Below are 20,057 nucleotides of genomic sequence, written 5' to 3' on the forward strand. Positions count from 1 at the left end.
CGTTTTGGGTGCCCCCCCCCCGCCGTTAGGGTAGGGGGGGCCGCCGCCCATTCAAACCCCCCCAATCCCCCGCAGCCTTACCTTTCGCGCTGGTCCCGGCGGCTCCGTTCTTCTGCTGTGGACCACCACAAAATGGCCGCCCCCATACAGCAGACAGTTTCAGAGAACAGTGAGCTATATGGGAGCGGCCATTTTGTCGTGATCCTCAGCAGAAAAACGGAGCCGCCGGGACCAGCGAAATAGGTAAGCCTGCGGGGGATTGGGGGGAGGTGTAACTATAGCACCGCAGCCCCCGGCGCCCCTATATGCACAGCGCCCCCCCGCGGTGGCGGGGGCTGCGGTGCTATAGTTACGCCAGTGCATGGGCCACTTCTCCTCTGGCTCACTTCTTGATTATCACTGCTTCATACATTTACCCCTAAAGTTGGGAGGTATGCGTTCATGGAGGGTATTTACTATTTATATGCAACGTTATTAACAGTCAGGGCCCATTGGTGGCTGATAACCAGGGAGTGGAGATCCAAATGCAGGTGTTACAATAACTCTGCTGTCTTACTTCCGATGGCAATCTTACATACAATATGTTTAGTATATTGCAGCTGTGATGGCATTTGTGTACATGTCTGAATCAGGCGCACTGTACCATTTCCAAGCCCAGTTTTTCACATACTTTATGACAATCAACTTTCATTATAGTACAAGTGTACTTACCTTCTTTTTTTTTTTTTACGCCACTACGGGAGAGGAGACGCTGATGTATACTATGGGGAGTGGGGATGGACATCATCAAGTCCAACCCCATTCCAGCCAAATGTTGCTACTCATAGGTCTGCGAAGAGGGAGCGAAATGACGCAATTTGAGTCATTTTAGCCCTGCCCCTCCCAGAAGCCGCGCAATTGCCGGTATTTGTCTTGGACAGGGAGGCGGGGTCAGTGTAGGATGCGGGAAATTTGCCCACCTTTCCAAGGGGTCAGGAGGGCCATTTAGCTTATCTCCAAAATGATACCTGGGTCTTAGGAAATGTTTCTTTACATACCCGTCGTCATGCCACACTGTGCACCTGCCACAGGTATTCGCGCCATTTGCACTAATGGTGCTACACTTTTCTCTTTTTCCAAATACAATGTTTTTAATACTAAGAAAGAATGCATCACATATGTATTGTACAAGGGGCCGATTCAGGCCTGATCAGCCCAGCAGCAGCAGCAGCGGGGTAGGACGATGGGGGAGAGCCGCCTCGGAGACCCGCTCACCCCCTGTCATCTGCTTCGCAAAGGGCAGCTCTTCTCGCAAGAGATGCCCATATGCGGTAAGTATCGCTGCGGTAGCCGGCGGAGGGTGGCGGATCTTAGTGCAATACCGCCCCCTATCTTATTGGTTGCCTATAGCAACATCCTATCTTCATCAAAACTCCCATCTTAGTAAATAAACCTGTGAGCATTTGGGAGGGTATTGGGGGTTGCAAGTAAAATGCAGGTGTGTCACACCTGTTGCGGGGGGGGGGGGAGACTTGGTCTGAGACTGCATATTCATAAGCAGTTGCAAGTCTCTGGCGTCTTCCTTGCGATGGACAATATGGTTGATCAGAAGTCTGATTTGTCGTGGTTGATGTTCTGCATATTGATAGTTATACCATACAGTATTAACTGCTTGGGCCTCGGAATTTTCCCTTAGTAGAAGAGTGTGCTCTCGAATTACAATGTCTGATATTTAATTCCTTTCAAATAAATTATTCATTTCACACAACTTTCTAAAGTGCAATAGATCTGTGTGTCTGTGCTCAGGGAACACAGCAGCTCGCTGAGTCTCACTGGGCATTTTTCATGTTATTTTACTGGTTATTTTACATATACTATTGAAATATATATGATGTCCAAACGAAGATGTGTAGAGCTTAAAATCTGTCAGACAATAAGGTGTTCAACTCCGGTGTACAGAAAACAGAGGCAGCGTTCGAACAACGGTAAGAACTGGAACTACTATTTCATGACCTGCATGTGTGATATGTCCTCTGTAAATACATACAGTATATACACTATTTATTTAGAGATGAAGTTGGAGACAGGTGATGCCTTTACAACTGTGACACTTATAGGCTGATTCTGAGATGCAGAACAGTCTCTATTGCAAATGCAACTCACTTTTATACTGTCTGCGCATCCGCCAGTTTACCATACGAGTCTCAGTCGCATCCACAGTTGAGTGGAGTTTAACTGGGTGAAAACGGGGTGAGAATTTGGGGACGTAGTTGGCATCCTGATAACCACAATCCCAAAAGCCAGAATACCAGTGGGAGGGGGAATGGGGTGATGGGGGTCCCGGTTACCGTGGGAACGTACCGGTTTTTGGGGATGTTCCAGGGTCCCATCGGGGGCCAACAGTGTCTATTTATGCCCCGCAGTGTCGAAAAAGGGGGGCTTGGCCTCACGGGAGCATCGCGAGTATAGGCCAAGCCACCGTTAGCTAGGCCACACCCCCACAATTTCTGGCGCACCTTCATTGTGCGTGTGGGCGTCCCTTCTCACGGTGCCTCAAAGGCAGGGGCGGATCCAGGAGAAAATGACAGGGGGGCACCGATGATTCAGCCATCATTTACAACTTCTGTCCTGGAGCTCTGAGTGATGCTGCTATTCTCTCACAGATTCACCTCAGAGTGATTCTGACAGGGAGCGGGAAGAACACTGAATAGGCAAATAACGTATCTCTGACTGACTACGTCAATTCACAAACCAGAGTTATGCATAAAACACTACAGAAACAGTATTAACTACTGAAATCGTATCGCATCGTATGCCTTTATTGGTGAACATGCGATGTGTTGTGATTTTACTACGGTGCCGTACGTATGTTAATTGGGTGCCGTGATAATAAACAAGTACCCAAAACTGTAGCTACGGTGCCAGCATACTTGCCTACCTTATGAGTCTCCCCTCCGGGAGAAGCACGGAGAAGAGACTCCTTAGCTTTTCCGGGGGTGGGGCTTGACTTTATTAAGCCCCACCTCCCATTGCTGTAAATGCTGTTATTCGATGCTCTTCTGGGAGGGGGTTGTACTATATGATACAATTTGCATCATTTTAGCCCCATCCCCTCCTCAAAGAGTTGCGAATACCAGTATCTGATCGGCAGAGGGAGAGGCTGAGGGGGTTGATGCGGGTATCCTGCCAAATGTTGGAGGCTTGCCCACCCTTCTGGGGGGGCGAGGAGGGGGACCAGTTTTTTGGGACCCTCTCCAGGGGAGGGGAGGTAAGTATGGGTACCAGGCAGTGGCGGCTCTTACCATTATAAAGGAGGGGGGCTGCCGTCGCCTCCCCTCCACTGCTGTCGCCTCCCTGCCACTGCCGCCGTCCCGGAAGTCCGTGCAGGCGCGCACCCCTGTCCCCTGCATGGGGCCAGACTGCATCTGGATTCACTTTAGGCAGAGACAGTGGCAGATTTTACCTGGGGGGGACTGCAGCCCTGCAGCCCATAGGTAAAAACCGCCACTGGTACCAGGTGATTGCTAGTTTCACCCCGTGACCATTCAGTGACCAAATATGCATCTGTGATATATGGATTTCTGCCCGGGCTGAACAATAATTACAGGGCGGAACAAGAAATTGTGACTGTGACATGAAAGTTGGGCGCTGACTGCAAAATGTCATTAACTCTCCACTGACAGCTTTTGAGTAAGAATATTTTATGCCTGAAAGTAAAAATGTCTGGAAATGTTAATGGGTAGAGCAGGGCACTGTGACATGTCAGATGTGACACACTTCACATCGCATTTCCCAGCAAGCTCAGCCTATCTCAGCTGCCTGCAAAGTACCGTTACATTGTGTTCTCAGACATGATATACTCCAGAGTAATTAGAAGACACTTCCTATTTCACATACTGATTGTATTGGCTTCTAATGGAGCCCCAATCACAGCTCATAGCTGCTCTTCAGCACAATGCCGGGGCTGGTACACCGAGGCCTGCAATCTGTACCTGATAACTGGCAGGGAAAAAAAGCATTATTATTTGTGATATGTAGTAATAAAGTAGGAGCCTGGATACAAGCTGAATTTTTGCAGATGGACAAAACTATGCTGCACTGCAGGTGGGGCAGATGCAACATGTGCAGAGAGAGAGTTAGATTTGGGTTAGATGTGTTCAAACTGGAATCTAAATTGCAGTATAAAGCCCCGTACACACACACACGGCGATGCCACCTCCATGCTGAGCGAGGGGCTTAAGCACAGGTTGCTCAGCACACAAGCGATACACCCACGATGTGTGCTGAGCTATCTGTGCCAAGCAGGGTTTTACCTTTGCCATGCCTCCCGACTGTCCCAATTACAAAGGGACAGTCCCACTATTTGGAGACTGTCACGCTCCCATGGGGGACAATGTCCGGCGGGCAGAGGGGGGGGGCAGTTGGGGGGAACAGGAGATCATTGCTGCTCAGAGTTGATTGCTGAAGAGATGCCATGTGCCGGTGCATGGCATCTCTTCAGTGCAGCGAAGTGGGAGGGAGGGCTGGGAGGGGCCGGGGGCTGGGAGGGGGCTGCCCTGTCACTAGGAGAATTGCTTTATCGAGAACGATAAAAATGGGGGTTCCTATGCTAGACTATGCCCCCTTTATCCAAGGCCCTGTCTGCTCTCCCATTAGCCCCCCCCCCCCCGGCTCACACTGTCTATCTCTGCGGGCAATGGTGTCGTGTGGGATCGCATTGCACATCGCCATTGCTATAGGGAGTACACATGGAGTGATACCTGCTTCGCTTCTAAAAGGTCTAGTCAGATCACTAAGAAATGAAGCTTAAATCGCCCCGTGTGTATGCCCCATTAGCATAAAGCAGCCAGTATTTACCCTACACAAAAACAACATGACTCCCCCAAATCTAACACTCTCTGCAGCCTAGCCCTAACCTCCTCACATAGCCTAACCTTTACCTCCTACCCTGTAGCCCAACCCTTACCTCCTACCTGCAGCCTAGATCTAACCTCACCTCTTAGCCTAACCCTTACCTCCGACCTGCAGCCCAGATCTAACCTCACCTCTTAGCCTAACCCTTACCTCCGACCTGCTGCCTAGATCTAACCTCACCTCTTAGCCTAACCCTTACCTCCGACCTGCAGCCTAGATCTGACCTCACCTCTTAGCCTAACCCTTACCTCCTACCTGCAGCCTAGATCTAGATGTATACTGTACTCTCCTGGTTCCTGCAGCAAACACTTGATATTTCAGATATTCCCCCACAGTCCTATAAGAGTAGACAGCCCTCCTGAATTCTGCCCACTTCCTAATGCAGTGTTCCGAATGAGGGGATAAATACAGGTGCCCCTGTGGAGGGGGTGGGGCCTAATTTTACCGTTAAATGGTAATAGCATCATGTAGCCCCACCTCTATGCAATATTATCCAATCCTGTCATCGTTCCTGTTAGGGGCAGTGCCTAACCTGGACCTGCATCCATACCTCCCAACAGTCCCGATTTTATCGGGACAGTCCCGATTGTCAGGGCCTGTCCCGATGTCCCACCCGCGGGCGGCAGTGTCCCGCGGAGTGGGGGGGCTGTTGGGAGTCCCCCCTGTCGGCTGCTAAGCAGCGGGGAATAGACGCTGTGCGCATGCGCACAGCGTCTATTCCCGCAGCCAGGGGACTGGGGGCATGGCTAGAGGCTCACAGAGCCTCTGGGTCATGCCCCCACAGCGGCAAAATGGGGGCGTGGCCTCGCGGGGGAGCCGCGAGTATAGGCCACGCCCCCGAAATTAGGCCACGCCCCCTTAAATTTCGTCACGCCTCCGGCGCGAAGGAGCAGCGTCCCGCATCGACGAGGACAAAAGTTGGGAGGTATGCTGCATCTAGGGTGACCAACTCATCCCTTTAATCCGGGACACATATTAATTACACAGGTTCTGTGGCTGGCTTTCACCTGATTTTAAACTGCCACACCTCAAGACTCCATTTCACCTAGTTTTAAACTGCCACAGAACCTGTGTAATTAATATGTGTCCCGGATTAAAGGGATGAGTTGGTCACCCTAGCTGCATCTCCTCTCCAGGCATTTCCCAGAGAGGAAAAAATTCAACGTATGTAGTATGCTATAATACACTGACACTCTGACCAGTGGCGGTTTTTACCTATGGTCTGCAGGGCTGCAGCCCCCCCAAGATAAAATCCACCACTGTGTGAAGCCAGATGCTTCAGACTGCTCTGGCTTCACATTGACTGGCAGTGACTTCCTATTGGATGTCCGACCTGCCAGTCACCCAAGGCAGTCCCATTGGGAGGTGTTCCCTCCGTCCCGGATGCCTCTATGGGCTGCTGCAGGATACTGCGCAGGTGTTGGACCAGCAGGCGGTGGCGGGGACCATCAGGTGGCGGCGGCCCCCCTTCTCAGCAAAGGTAAGAGCCACCACTGACATATATTGAATTTTTTCATGCTAACAAAAATATCATTAGTCAAAGTAATTAACTAATGACTAATTTAGCTGTAATTATGTAATCTAACAGATAGATATCACAATATAAAATACTTGGGATTTATAGGTTACGCTATGCTGTGTGGCTCATGTATTTGCTGTAGGAAAAATGTCAATGTCTTTAAAGAAATAGAATTATTTCTAGCATAGTTCATGAATAATATATTATTAATATTCATGTATTCAATCTCTTCTCCTACTCATCAGTGCGGGAGGCTCTTCACATGCTACGAACATAACAATGGTTTTCCTGAAGTGGTAATTTATAGTCAGGAGAGCAGAGAAAGTTCCGATCCCACAAATATGAATCACGGAGCGTCAGGTGTTTTCCACACAGCGATACATGATTTTCTGTTGCCTTCTGACCAATTTAAATCGAGACCAAAACAAAATGCTATTGGCTCTACACGATAAAATAACTAATACCCCTTTTATACCCCTTTCACATCGCACTTTTAAAACGGTAAATTGCCGTTTTTTTCCCTTTTTAAAACGTTTAAGCCTGCACTGTGAATGCACCACAGCCGATTTACCGTTTAAAGTTAACTGGCATTTCGAACCGTGTAAAAAGCAGAGTCCTACACGGTTCCTTGCCGTTTTTTGTGCAATGTGAATGTGTACAATGCTATGCTTTCACAGTGCAGGCTTAAACGTTTTAAAAAGGGGGGAAAAAAACGGCAATTTACCGTTTTAAAAGTGCGATGTGAAAGGGGTATAAACCGGTATTTAAAACGGTAATCTGCGGCAATGTTAAGGCTCTGACCCGTTTTAATTACCGTTTTAAATACCGGTTTTTAAAACGTGTCGGCGATGTGAAAGTGGTATAACACTGGACTTAAAACCTGGGTTGATATGTGTGGAAACAAGCAAAAGGTTGACATGGAGAAGGCCAATATGAGTTTTTCATGTTTTTGATATCTGTGTCGACATAGCATTCAGCCAAGCAGCGCTTACGTGTTCACTGCATGCAGCTTAAGGAACAGGCCTGAATCGAGCATTCGTTTTCCAAATTAAGTATGTGCAGGGTTGGCGACTTTTTAAATTCTCCCGGAGAGGAGACTCTCCTTACCCGATCGGGGGGCGGGGCTTGACTGTGACGTCATTATGTCCCGCCCCCATTATGGGAAATAGGAGAAATGTCTGATCTCCATGGAGGGGGCGGGCTAAAATGACACGATTGTGCCATTTTAGCTCCGCCCCCTTCTCTGAGACCCGCGGATTGCGGCATTTACATGCCGCGATTCGGGGGGCTCAGGGGGTCCCCCAGATTCCGGGAGGGTTGCCCACCCTTCCGGGGAGCCGGGAGGGGGACCCGATTTTCAGGAGACTCCCAGGAATTCCGGGAGGGTCGGCAACCCTGAGTATGTGTTGGTCTGGGATGTATTGGTTGTAGGAACAGGCGAATGAAGAAAGAAGGGTGGTTGAACTGTTGCTCATAAAGCGTAGAAGGGGCAGGGCCGCCGAGAGGGGGGGGGGGCAGGTACAGTTTACCCGGGCCCAGGCCTGTCAGGGGTCCCAGGTCTGGACAAACACAGGGTTTTTTTTTGTTTGTGGCTGGGTGCTCTGTGTCTTCTGCCTCCCTGCATGCATGCATGAGATCCAACTCTGGAAGTTAGCATGTAACCCCTGACAGAGCATGTAATGGAACTCCATGGCAAAGCATGTAACCCATGGCAGAGCAGGTTAACCCCATGGCAATGGGCATGTTAACCCCTGGCAGAGAATGTGAACCCCTGGCAGAGCATGTAACTCCGGGCAGAGCATGTAAACCCATGGCAACAAGCATGTTAACCCCTGGCAGAGCATGTTAACCCCTGGCATTAAGCATGAAACCCATAGCAACGAGCATTTAGGTAAGCGGAACTTACTGTATGTGGCATAATATGTGTGGTATATGTAATAGGTATTACAGTGTGTTGCATAATATGTAATGAGCATTATGGTGCATGGAATAACATGTAATGGTCATTACGGCATGTGGTAAAATAAGTAAGGTATTCAGGTGTATGGCATAATGGGCCAGATGTATCAAGCTTCAAAAGTGATAAAATGTAGAGTGATAAACAACCAGCCAATCAGCTCCTAGCTGTCATGTCACAGGCTGGGTTTAAAAAATAACAGGTAGGAGATGATTGGCTGTCTGCTTATCACTCTTCACTTTAAAGGCCCCCATACACTAGGGCGACTTGTCCTTAGGACAAGTCGCCCCCGACTTCCCCCTGAGCTTCCCCGGCTGCTCCCCAGGGGAGCTTGATTAGATTGGCACTTGATGTGCCATTTTTTACATGTGATAAATCGTCTCGATTTCTCACATGTAAAAAACCCGGGGAGCAGGGGGGGGGGGGGGGGGGCTGCTGGTGGGAGCGGGGGGGCTGGGGACGCTGCGGGGACACAGACGCTGCGGGGGACACAGACGGCATAGAGCCGAGCAGGGGGGCTGGGGACGCTGCGGGGACACAGACGCTGCGGGGGACACAGACGCTGCGGGGGACACAGGCGGCATAGAGCCGGGCAGAGGGAGCCGGGAGCTGTCAGTGCTAGAAAAAAAAGCCTACTGTATACAATAAATGGGCAGCCTGTGATTGGCTGAGCGCTCTCTCAGCCAATTGCTGACTGGCTGAGAGAGCGCTCAGCCAATCACAGGCCGCCCATTCATTGTATGGGCTTTTTTTTTTTTTATTCAGTGCTGACAGCTCCCGGCTCCCCCTGCCTGGCTCTATGCCGCCTGTGTCCCCCGCAGCGTCCCCAGCCCCCCCTGCTCCCTCCACCGCCGCACCGCCCCACTAGGTCCCAAGTCGGGTGGTCGGACGTGCAGCAGGTCCGACCACCCGACGCAGATCCGATGCGCACGGGACCGCGCATCGGATCTGAGGGGACATCAAAACTAGCCAATTTTGGTCCGATTTAGGCCAGATCCGACTGATCTGGCCTAAATCTGACCAAAATCGGCTAGTGTATGGGGGCCTTAACACTTTTTGAAGCTTGATACATCTGGCCCATTGTGTACTGGGCACTACGGTGTGTGGCATAATGTGTAATGGGCATTATGGCATGCAGTATAATATGGAATGGGTGTGTGACGTGTAATAGGAATTACGGAATACATTTTTGGTGTCCCTGTTTACCCTTTGGAGGCATCGGTATAACAGCAGGTCCGTAACACCATGCAACAGCTTGGGGGAGGCGGCACCGGCAGAGTGTGCGGGAAGCTCTGACCATGGGGGCCCAGGGAAATTGTTTTACCAGGGCCCAGGATTTCTCTTGGCCGCAATGAGAAGGGGGGAAAGAATCTTGGACTGCACACACATATCACGGGGTGCTATAATTTGGGGACTTTGTAGTTCTACAAGGATATAACAATGCAGTGCTGATGCACACGCCACAATAATTCTGCTCTGCTATCTCATATTGAGCAATATCTCGGTTCTTGGTATGTTTATTGCCCAAGAAATATTAGCCCACCCACTAGCACCTACTGTAGATTACCAAATTTTTTTCTGGTGGGTCTCTAGTACTAAGTTTGAATCCGGGGGAGCGGGACCCCAAACAGGCCAGCAAAAGCCAGTCACCCCAGGGCAGCATATTAGTGAAAAACCAAAGTGTAGTGAGTTAGGGCCAGATTCTCTAAGCTGCAAAAGTGATAAAATTGAGAGTGATAAACAGCCAGCCAATCAGCTCCTACCTGCCATGTCACAGACTGTGTTTGAAAAATGTCAGACAGGAGCTGATTGGCTGGCTGTTTATCACTCTCCATTTTATCACTTTTGAAGCTTAGAGAATCTGGCCCTTAATAATAAAAAAAAACAAGAGCTAGAGGTTAGAATGTGTTACACACGTGAAAAAAAACGCTAGAAATATAATATTAGTTCACAAATAATGAACAACTCTTGTAAACCTTTTCATGTGACAACATTTTTTGTCATTGTTGAACTTTTGACTTTCTATTGGCTTACACACGGGGCGACCGCTGAGCGATCTGAGCAATGTTGATCGCTCAGCACACAGCGCTGCACAGCGATGTGTCAGCACTGTGTGCAGGGTGATCTGTCAGGGCCAGTGTTCGCAGTTTTATCCAGCATGCATATTAATCACTGAGCGATAGCGTCAATACTATCCCTACGGCCCCTACACACGGAGCGATGTGGGGACATTCTCTAAGGGATCTAATGAGAGCCCTTAAGGCCCCCATACACTGAGCCGATTTGGTCTGATTTCGGCCGATTGCGACCAATCGGGCCGTTAAATCAGACCAAATTGTATGTCCCTAACATGCAGTCGGGTCTGATGTGCGGTGCCGTGCGCGTCAGACCTGACCAGGTGGTCGGACCTGCTGCCTGTCCGACCACCCATCCCGGGACTTCCCTCTCGGCGGCGAGTTGGGCAGGAAGCAGGGACACCTGGCCGCTTTAGACATTATCTCTAAACTATACCAGATCCAGTATAACCAGGAGAGGAGACTGCAGAGGTTGGTGAGGGAAGTTGCTGGGATCGACCTGGGACGGCCCCATTCCCACTGATCCCGGGAAATCCCTGTACATGTCATTAGAAATGGACTCCAGTGCTCTGAAAGATGACATCAGCATTTTTGAGCCCAAGAAAGCTCCAATCAGCAGCTTTTTAAAAGTCCTGTGTACCCGATCCCGGGTACGGGACCATTCACACTGATCGCATCCCGGGTCGATTCCGGAATCTACCCAGGTCAGGACCCAGGATAAAATTGTCAGTGTGAAAGGGGTATTAGGGAAAGGAGGAATAGAGAAGAGTACAGAAGACATCCAGCAATGGCCACCCTGATGAGGAGGAGGGTCCAATAGAGGAGGTCACAGAGAGAACAGAAGGCTTCTCACTTATTTTTCCAAATATTAGACAAAGTTCCAGTCAGAATTTAGTTTCATACAATTGTAACAGTGCGGCAATAATATGTAACAGAGAGGCGGAGCGGTGAGAGATTTCTAGTTGCCAAGGTGTCAGGATATTTCGGTCATTTTCTGAGCAGCAAAAAAGATGGATCTGACGTGATTCTGCCACTAAGTGCTAAACTGTCACTGTCATCCTGCAAGCATTGTGTGTTATGGTGACAGGCAGGGCCGGTGCAAGGGTCTTTGGCACCCTAGGCAAAACCTCTGGAAGCCGCCCCCCCCCCCAATTATTTATTTATTCCGTCAGGGCACCCATAGACAAAGGAGGGGTGAAGGGGTAATGGAACAAACATACAGGAAGCATTACAAATTGTGTGTGTGCATGTACATGTACACACACACACACATATATATATATATATATATATATATATATATATATATATATATATATATAATGTATATATACATACAGCCATTCAGGGACTCATTGTAGACACAGATTTTAACCCACTCCCCCCAGGCAGTTAACCCCTTGAGTGGTGGGTTTTGCTGGGGCAGGACAAACCTACCAGGGCAGGTTTGTCCTGCCCCAGCAAAACCCACCACAGGAATTTGTAGGCTTCCCCCCTCACCTCTGCTCCGGCGTTAGTACGCCGGAGCTTCCATGCCGCCGCTGCGCTGTCCCCCTTGACTATGCCGGCGCCTGTCACTTTCAGCAGTGACGTGTCTGCAGGCTGGGGGATGATCGCGGCAGCTCGGAAGGACTCGGGTGCCTGAATGCTCCCGAGTCCCCCCGTGCCGCGCCAACCATCCCCGAGCCTGCCGCCGACGTCACTGTAAAATGAGTGACGGGTAGCTAGCGGGGCGGGCGGCAGGGGATCGCCGGAACAAAGGTGATGGCGAGGACGGGGGGGACGGGGACAAGGTTCGTGGCGGGGGTGGGCACTAGAGATGCTGCGCCAGTGGTGCACACCTGGAAACCACTGGCGCGCACCTATTGTATGTTAGTGGTATGCCCAGAGATTTTCCGGAACAGCCCGCCGGGCATACCACTTAAGTGGTTAAATAAGTGGCGCCCTCCAGCGGCCAGCGCCCTAGGCAGCTGCCTAATGCTGCCTAGTGGTAGCTCCGGCCCTGGTGACAGGCACAATCTATCTATCTATCTATCCTATATATACTGTAAATATATATGTAGAGTGTCTGTGAGTTTCTGAAACACTGCCACCTGCTGGCAGAGAGTGAAACTACATCTCTTTCTCACACATGCACAAAGAAGGTAGCAGACTAGCTTTTGCTTCGAGCAGGCTTACTAGTGTATATATATAATGGATAAAGCGTGACAATTATGGGTACTGTGAGGGTCATTCAGATGTGGACAGCGGAGGGCATTTCCTAATATGGGAGTTGTATTTCAAATATGATGTTGCGATGGGCAACCAATCAGATACAATCTATTATCTTCTAGAACAGTGGTTCCCAACCCTGGTCCTCAAGTACCCCCAACAGTGCACGTTTTCCAGGTCACCCGGCAGGTGCACTCATTATTCAGGCACATTTGAAAAGATCCACAGGTGGAGCTAATTATAGCACTTGTGATTCTGTGTGGAGACCTGCAAAACATGCACTGTTGGGGGTACTTGAAGACCAGGGTTGGGAACCACTGTTCTAGAAGGTGCAAAATATATAAGTAGATTCTGATTGGTTGCCCATAGCAACATCCCATGTGACATAGAACTGCCATCCTAGTAAATTTCCCCCAGAGTATCTATCACTGCTGCTTCCTTGCTCTGTATGTAAATGCAGCAGGAGGCGTTTATTACAAATAGTGATCCAAGATGTGTCCTAGAACGCAGCATTGTGTCACTCACAAACGCCATTGGAAGGTTTGCGGCACCCATGAGGCTGCACATGTCATCTGTCAGGACATCTCTGTGCAACAACGGAGATCCTCTGCCTCTTCCCTACCCCTAAATGGATAACTACTACAGGTGACCAATTTCGGCCATTCTGAACAAAATTGGTCAAAATATCTTTCAGTACGTTTGCGACGAATGATGATGCGCATACCCGCCAGTTGTTCATCAAGGTTGTTCGTCAACTGTGCATGCAGCTCATACTTGCCTACCTGACCCTCTCCATGCGGGAGAAAATGCTCTACTCCTGAACTTCCCTGGTAATGTATGATTGCCAGCACCTGTGGTGAAACACGTTTACCTAGCTCCCCACAGGTGATGGCAATCCTACATTACCAGGGAAGTCCAGAAACAGAGCATTTTCTCCCCCATGGAGAGGGTCAGGTAGGCAAGAATGATGCAGCTCAATTTGGATCTCTTTCAAAAAGAGCCTATAATCTGTGGCTAGATCTTTCATCTTTCGTCTGTCGTCAATATTTTTCGTCAACATCTTTCGTCCAGGACACTGGGTTCAAGGGAAATGTCTTTCAATGAAATTGATCAAAAAAATTGTACAGTGTGTATTCACCTTTGGTTTCAAAGTCAAAGACAATTCACCCCTAGGAGTGAATGGCGCAGTCCTGGAGGAAAAGGAGAGATATTGGGGGAAATTTAGGTACTTGTGTATTTGCAGGGCGCCCAATTAACATACGTACGCTAGCGTAGGGAAATCGCATCGCTCGGCCCGGTTTAGTGCCGTGCGATGCGTGCAATGCGATGTGATGCAATCTCAGTAGTTAATATGGTATGGACATTTGCCAGTTAGCGTAGCTGTGCTTTCAGAATAAGCAAATAGCAAATAGCGTAGTCAGTCAGAACTTGCATAAGTGTTCCCGGTCCCTGTCAGATTCAGTCAGAGCTGAATAACTGACAGTAATGGCTGCATCAGGGAGAGCAGAAAACGCGACAGAGGTGACAGTGATGGCTGGTAAACCTGTGACCATGTTCACCTTGCCAAACACAGAAGGTGACATTCTATGCTATGCGCTAAATGCGCATGTTTAATTCGCACACCACATCGCCGCAAATCGCCTATTTTGAAATCGCATTTTTCAGCCTAAATGCGCATATTTAATGTGATGCGCATTGGAGGCTGAAAAGTGCGAATAGGGGCGATTTGCAGCGAAGTGGTGCGCTGTTTTTAGTCCTGAAAATGTGCGATTTTCATGTCTGAAAATCGCACATTTGCAGGACAGCGCAAGGTTGTAAAAAAAAGAACCGAGCGCGGGGTCCCCCGCCCGAGTGTAACCAGCCCCGGGCTCACTGAGCCGGTGCTGGTGACATAAAATCAGGGTCCCCGACAAATAGGGGTCCCCTTGATTTTATGAAACCAGCACCGGGCTCAAGGTCCGGCGCTGGTTCCCAAAATACGGGGGACAAAGTGACTAGGGGTCCCCCGTATTTTAAGAACCAGCACCGGACACAACCAGCCAGCAGGGTAATGCCACAGCCGGGGGAGACTTTTTATACAAGTCCCCCCGGCCAAAGCATTAACCCCCTGGCTGGTCAGCATGGGCAGGGGTCCTGGGGAAGTGGGGACCCCCCCAATGAAGGGGTCCCCCCCCTCCAGGACTTACCAGCCCATGCTGATAGTCCGGGGCTGTCCTCCATGCCCCTGGGCTGTGGGCATGGAGCTGATGCTTTGTGTAAAAAAAAGAATGATAACTATTGTTTTACACTGGCGAACTATGAGTCCCAGCAAGCCTACCCCGCATGCTGGGACTTGGGGAACCCCAAGTCCCAGCATGCGGGGCATTAAAGGACCCGCTGGCACTTGTAGTTCTGCAGTGTAAAAAATAGTGCACAAAATCACACTGACACCCTGTAAAATAAAACTTTAATACACACAAAACACACACACACTGATACTTACCTACCTTGAGCCCGTAGGTCGGTCCCTGGATCCTGGATTCTTCCTCCGGGGCTCCAGGGCAGAAGAGTCCGGTTCCGGGGCCTTGGTCCTGGTTCCGGGGCTGGTCCTGGGGTTCCGGGGCTCCTGGCGTGAAGAATCCGGGGTCCAGGATCCGTGGTAGTCCAGAGGGGTACCTAAGGAGGAAAATCCAACTCACCTGCTCCCCGGCGGCGACCTCCGGTGACAGCGCTGCTCCAGAATGGTACCCGGCTTGCAGGAGGTTGTCCGGCGCTGAGATGTTTCCTCCTCGCCGTCTCTGAACAGAATGATTTCTCGGCCAATCAGGAGCCGAGAAAGTCGGCTCCTGATTGGCCAGAAATCATTCTGAATATAGACGCCGAGGGAGTAACATCTCAGCTCTGGATGCGCTGAGATGTTTGTGCACTATTTTTTACACTGCAGAACTACAAGTGCCAGCGGGCCCTTTAATGCCCCGCATGCTGGGACTTGTGGTTCCCCAAGTCCCAGCATGCGGGGTAGGCTTGCTGGGACTCATAGTTCGCCAGTGTAAAACAATAGTTATCATTCTTTTTTTTACACAAAGCATCAGCTCCATGCCCACAGCCCAGGGGCATGGAGGACAGCCCCGGACTATCAGCATGGGCTGGTAAGTCCTGGAGGGGGGGGACCCCTTCATTGGGGGGGTCCCCACTTCCCCAGGACCCCTGCCCATGCTGACCAGCCAGGGGGTTAATGCTTTGGCCGGGGGGACTTGTATAAAAAGTCTCACCCCGGCTGTGGCATTACCCTGCTGGCTGGTTGTGTCCGGTGCTGGTTCTTAAAATACGGGGGACCCATAGTCACTTTGTCCCCCGTATTTTGGGAACCAGCGCCGGACCTTGAGCCCGGTGCTGGTTTCATAAAATCAAGGGGACCCCTATTTGTCGGGGACCCTGATTTTATGTCACCAGCACCGGCTCAGTGAGCCCGGGGCTGGTTACACTCGGGCGGGGGACCCCGCGCTCGTTTTTTTTTTAATTTAACCATTTGTTTTATTTTTTACAGCAGAACCCTGCACGGAACATTGCGATCTGTGCAGGGTTCTGGCTAATTCGCCTAACAGACCCAGGTCTGAAATTAGTGCGAAAATTAGTCACTTAAAAAATGCGATGTGCAAATGCGCATAGCATTAAATAAGCGACTTGTATACTTTTCTGTGCGCAAACATCTGGATGCGATAAAAATGCAAATTAATCTCGCATTTTTATTCACCAGACCTTAACGCACAAAATATGCGATTTCAGCCCCTATGCGCATCCCATTAAATCAACGATTTAATGGGAAAATGCGATATCGCCATTTTGTGGTCTAATTACCGCAAAATAACGAAAATCGCATAGCATAGAATGTCACCCAGAGGATGAGGCTGTTCTATTTTTCCAGCACCACAATTTGCTTCCGGTCACGCAAAATTGTGTGAACGTGCACCCAATGCGGCTATCTATGAAAGAATGCCACATTAAGGCCTGTCGGAAGGTGAGCCTCAGAGCAATGCACTGGTTCCCGGGGTGCCGTTTACCCTTCCTCACCCTTGTCCCCTTTATAAATTCGTGGGCGGAGCAGTGGCGTAAGTTCGTCCCAATTGCCCGGAGGCAAGTTAAGTGTTGATGCCCCCCCCCCCCCAATACAGACACATACACATCTCTGTCACTCAATAAAAACAGACACTTCTGTACAGGGGTGGATTCAGAACAAAACAACATGGGGGGGGACCATGTTATTTGTGTGTGCTCATAAAACAACGGGTGTGGCCTCACAACAATTTCTTGGCCTCTGAAGGCATGATGAGGAGAAGCCAGGGTTGCCGACCCTCCCGGAATTTGCGGGAGTCTCCCGAAAATCGGGTCCTTCCTCCCGGCCCCCGGAAGGGTGGGCAACCCTCCCGGAATCAGGGGGACCCCCACTGAGCCCCCCGATCGCGGCATTTATATGCCGCAATCCGCGGGTCTCAGGGGAGGGGGCGGAGCTAAAATGACACAATCGTGTCATTTTAGCCCCGCCCCCTCCATGGATATCAGTTATTTTGGCTATTTGCTGTAATGGGGGCGGGGCTTAATGACGCCTGTGTTAAGCCCCGCCCCCAAACCTCGTAAATGCAAGATTCCTCTCCGGGCTTCTCCCGGAGAGGATTTTTTTAAAATCGGCAACCCTGAGAGAAGCAGTGGTGAAAAGTGAAAAGGTGATGGGTTGGAGAAGGAAGGAAGGCAGTGATGGAGTGGGGAATGAGAGGTACAGTAAAAGGGGAGAGTGAGAAGGAAAGGGGGAGTGAGTGAGAGGGTGGAGAGAGAAGGGCGGAGGGGGTGGAGTTTTGGACAGAGAGAGTGGGGGAGTAAGAGAGGGGAGGAAGTGTGAAGTTTTGGACAGAGAGAGTGGGGGAGTGTGAGAGAGAGGAGAAAAGGTGAAAGTGAGTGTGAGAAGTGGGGGGGCTGAGAGTGTGCACTCGCCACGCTTCAGGCTCGGTGGTTTGCTGCTCTTGCCACACTATATAAAATCAACTCCAAGCCAACGTGGATAGTGGGGTTATGAAAAAGTCGGGAGGACACGTTCCGCCGCCGCTCGCCACACTTGGCGTGGATAGTGGGGGGGTGCCTAAAAATCTCATTGCATGTCATTGCAGTGTATAGTTAAGATATTGGCATTGCACCCTATAAAATCGCATGCGATCGCACAACACTAAAACGGGACATGAGATGCGATGTGATTTTCTTAAGCAGAATCATACTTGCCGACTTCTCAGCTGGGCTTTGTGGGAGAGAGCAGTTTGTTATAGGAAATAGGGGGCGTGGTGAGCTCGCAAGCGTAATTTGGATAGCTCCGCCCATGGTCCCGCCCCATTTATGGCATGTAAATGGGGTGGGGACATGGGCAGAGCTATCCAAAGTACATTTCAAAGTGTACTTTAGTGCTACATTTATCAAATTTGAAAACCTTCCTGCTTCCCTCCCTCCTTCCATGATGCTGCAGCTTTATAAAATGAACCGTTCCTCTCCTCCTCACCTGCACCCTCATTAAAATGTTATAAGGCAGTGGGGAGGGGAACGATTTTTATGAAGCTGCGCTGCTGCTGCAGCGGCGGCAGCGTGAGTGTGGGGGTCTGCAGTGAGCGGGGGAGAGAGACAGCCTGGGAGGGGAAGATAGCCTGAGCCCTATTAAAGAGAACAGCGGGGAGCAGAGCAAGAAAAGCAGGAGAGAAGCAGCCAGCCGCTAGCTTACTATGTCTGTGGCGCTGCCCTCTGCTGCTTGTGCCGCTCCCTCTGCTGCTCCTGTGGCTGGCCCATGCTGTGCTGTCAGGGCTATGACGGTGACCAAGTCCGGTCTTCAGAGGCGGATTGGCCTGCCGGGAAACCGGGCATTTTCCCGGTGGGCCGGCTTATTTGAGGCAAATTGGGGCCGCTCACCTTCCCTGCTGGGCCGCGGACCACCATCTACACAGTTAGCGGCCACGGCCGCAGCACTATGCCCTCATTAATTATGGCCGCGGCCATCCCCGGGTTACCCAAACTTAAAATGGCCGCGGGAGGGCTGGTGCGCATGCGCGGTTGCACACAGCTTCTCCCGCGGCCGCGGTACTTGTAGGAGTTGAATGATGCCTGAGCCGGGGGGTCGTGGCCTCACTCCACCACCTTTAGCCCGAAGCTAAATTTCCTGCCCCCCCGCCGGAAGTGTCCCGCCGGAGGCTAGTTAGCTGAGATGCTGGGATTCCCACTTCTGGTGAGTACCTCAGCGCTGTGTCCTCTGTTATGCATGTTTCTGTTCTCCTTTCATCTGTCGGAATAAGACCTCTCCTGTATAAATGTGATGGGCTGTCTCCGTTATCTGCTAGCATAGCACTCACAAAACTATATCAAAGGTCCCTTGGAGATTTGCTGTATCAGATACCTTACACAGTATAAAAAATAATTTATTTTCTTCTGTAATTGTTCAATCACATCCATTTTATGAATTTACTTAGAGACATCATATCATAGCTGCTTGTGTTAGTGTAATACAATATCACCCCCTTGTCTCTATCTCCACAGCCCCACAGGCTACAGAATAGATACTTTGCGCATGAGCGTATTCTGCAGCCTGAGGGGCTGGGGACATAGCCAGCAGCTCAGAGAGCCACTAGCCATGCCCCCACAGCTCAGAGAGCCACTAGCCATGCCCCCACAGCAGCGGAAATGGGGCGTAGCCTTGTTAAAATAGGCCACGCCCCACATTGCTAGGCCACGCCCCCAAAATCGAACGCACCTCCAGCGCGCGACAGCCCGTCCCCTCCGCTAGGGCTGCTCCAAGATATTTCCCGGGCTGCTTTTAATTCCCAATCCGCCCCTGCCGGTCCTACAGAACCCCGGCCGGCATCTAATAGGATGCCGCGAGGTCGCCTGTGACTTGCGCATGCGCAGTCACTGTTTTTTGTTTGACAGGCAGGCTAAAGCGAGAGGATCCGATATATTACCGGGAGACTGGGAGAAAGGATAAAAAGGCGGGATACTCCCGCTAAATGCGGGAGGGTCGGCAACCCTGCGCAGAATAGCCCACTAAGCAAATTGCTTAGTGGGCGCCGTGGTACTGCACAAGTACCGAAATTTAATAGGATGAGAGATTCAGAAAGTGAGAGATTTCGTAATAAATCTCAGTTTTTTAAAGCGGCAATCATTTACACTGCAAAATCACACTGGTTTTGCCGTGTAAATGATTGTTGCTTAAAAAACCCCCAGGAGATTTCTTCCCAAATCTCTCACTTTCTGAATCTCTCATCCTATTACATTTCACCCATTAGGACTTGTTTCAGATATGTATACAAACTCCAATTTCGTGCAGTTGATTATGGGTGATCTGCGCATGCGTCAAGTCGCATTATAAAGAAAGGTGTGAGTGGCACGTGGGGGAAGGCTG

The sequence above is a fragment of the Crinia signifera genome, chromosome 5, assembly GCF_055691185.1.
Source record: "Crinia signifera chromosome 5, ASM5569118v1, whole genome shotgun sequence".
NCBI lineage: Eukaryota > Metazoa > Chordata > Amphibia > Anura > Myobatrachidae > Crinia > Crinia signifera.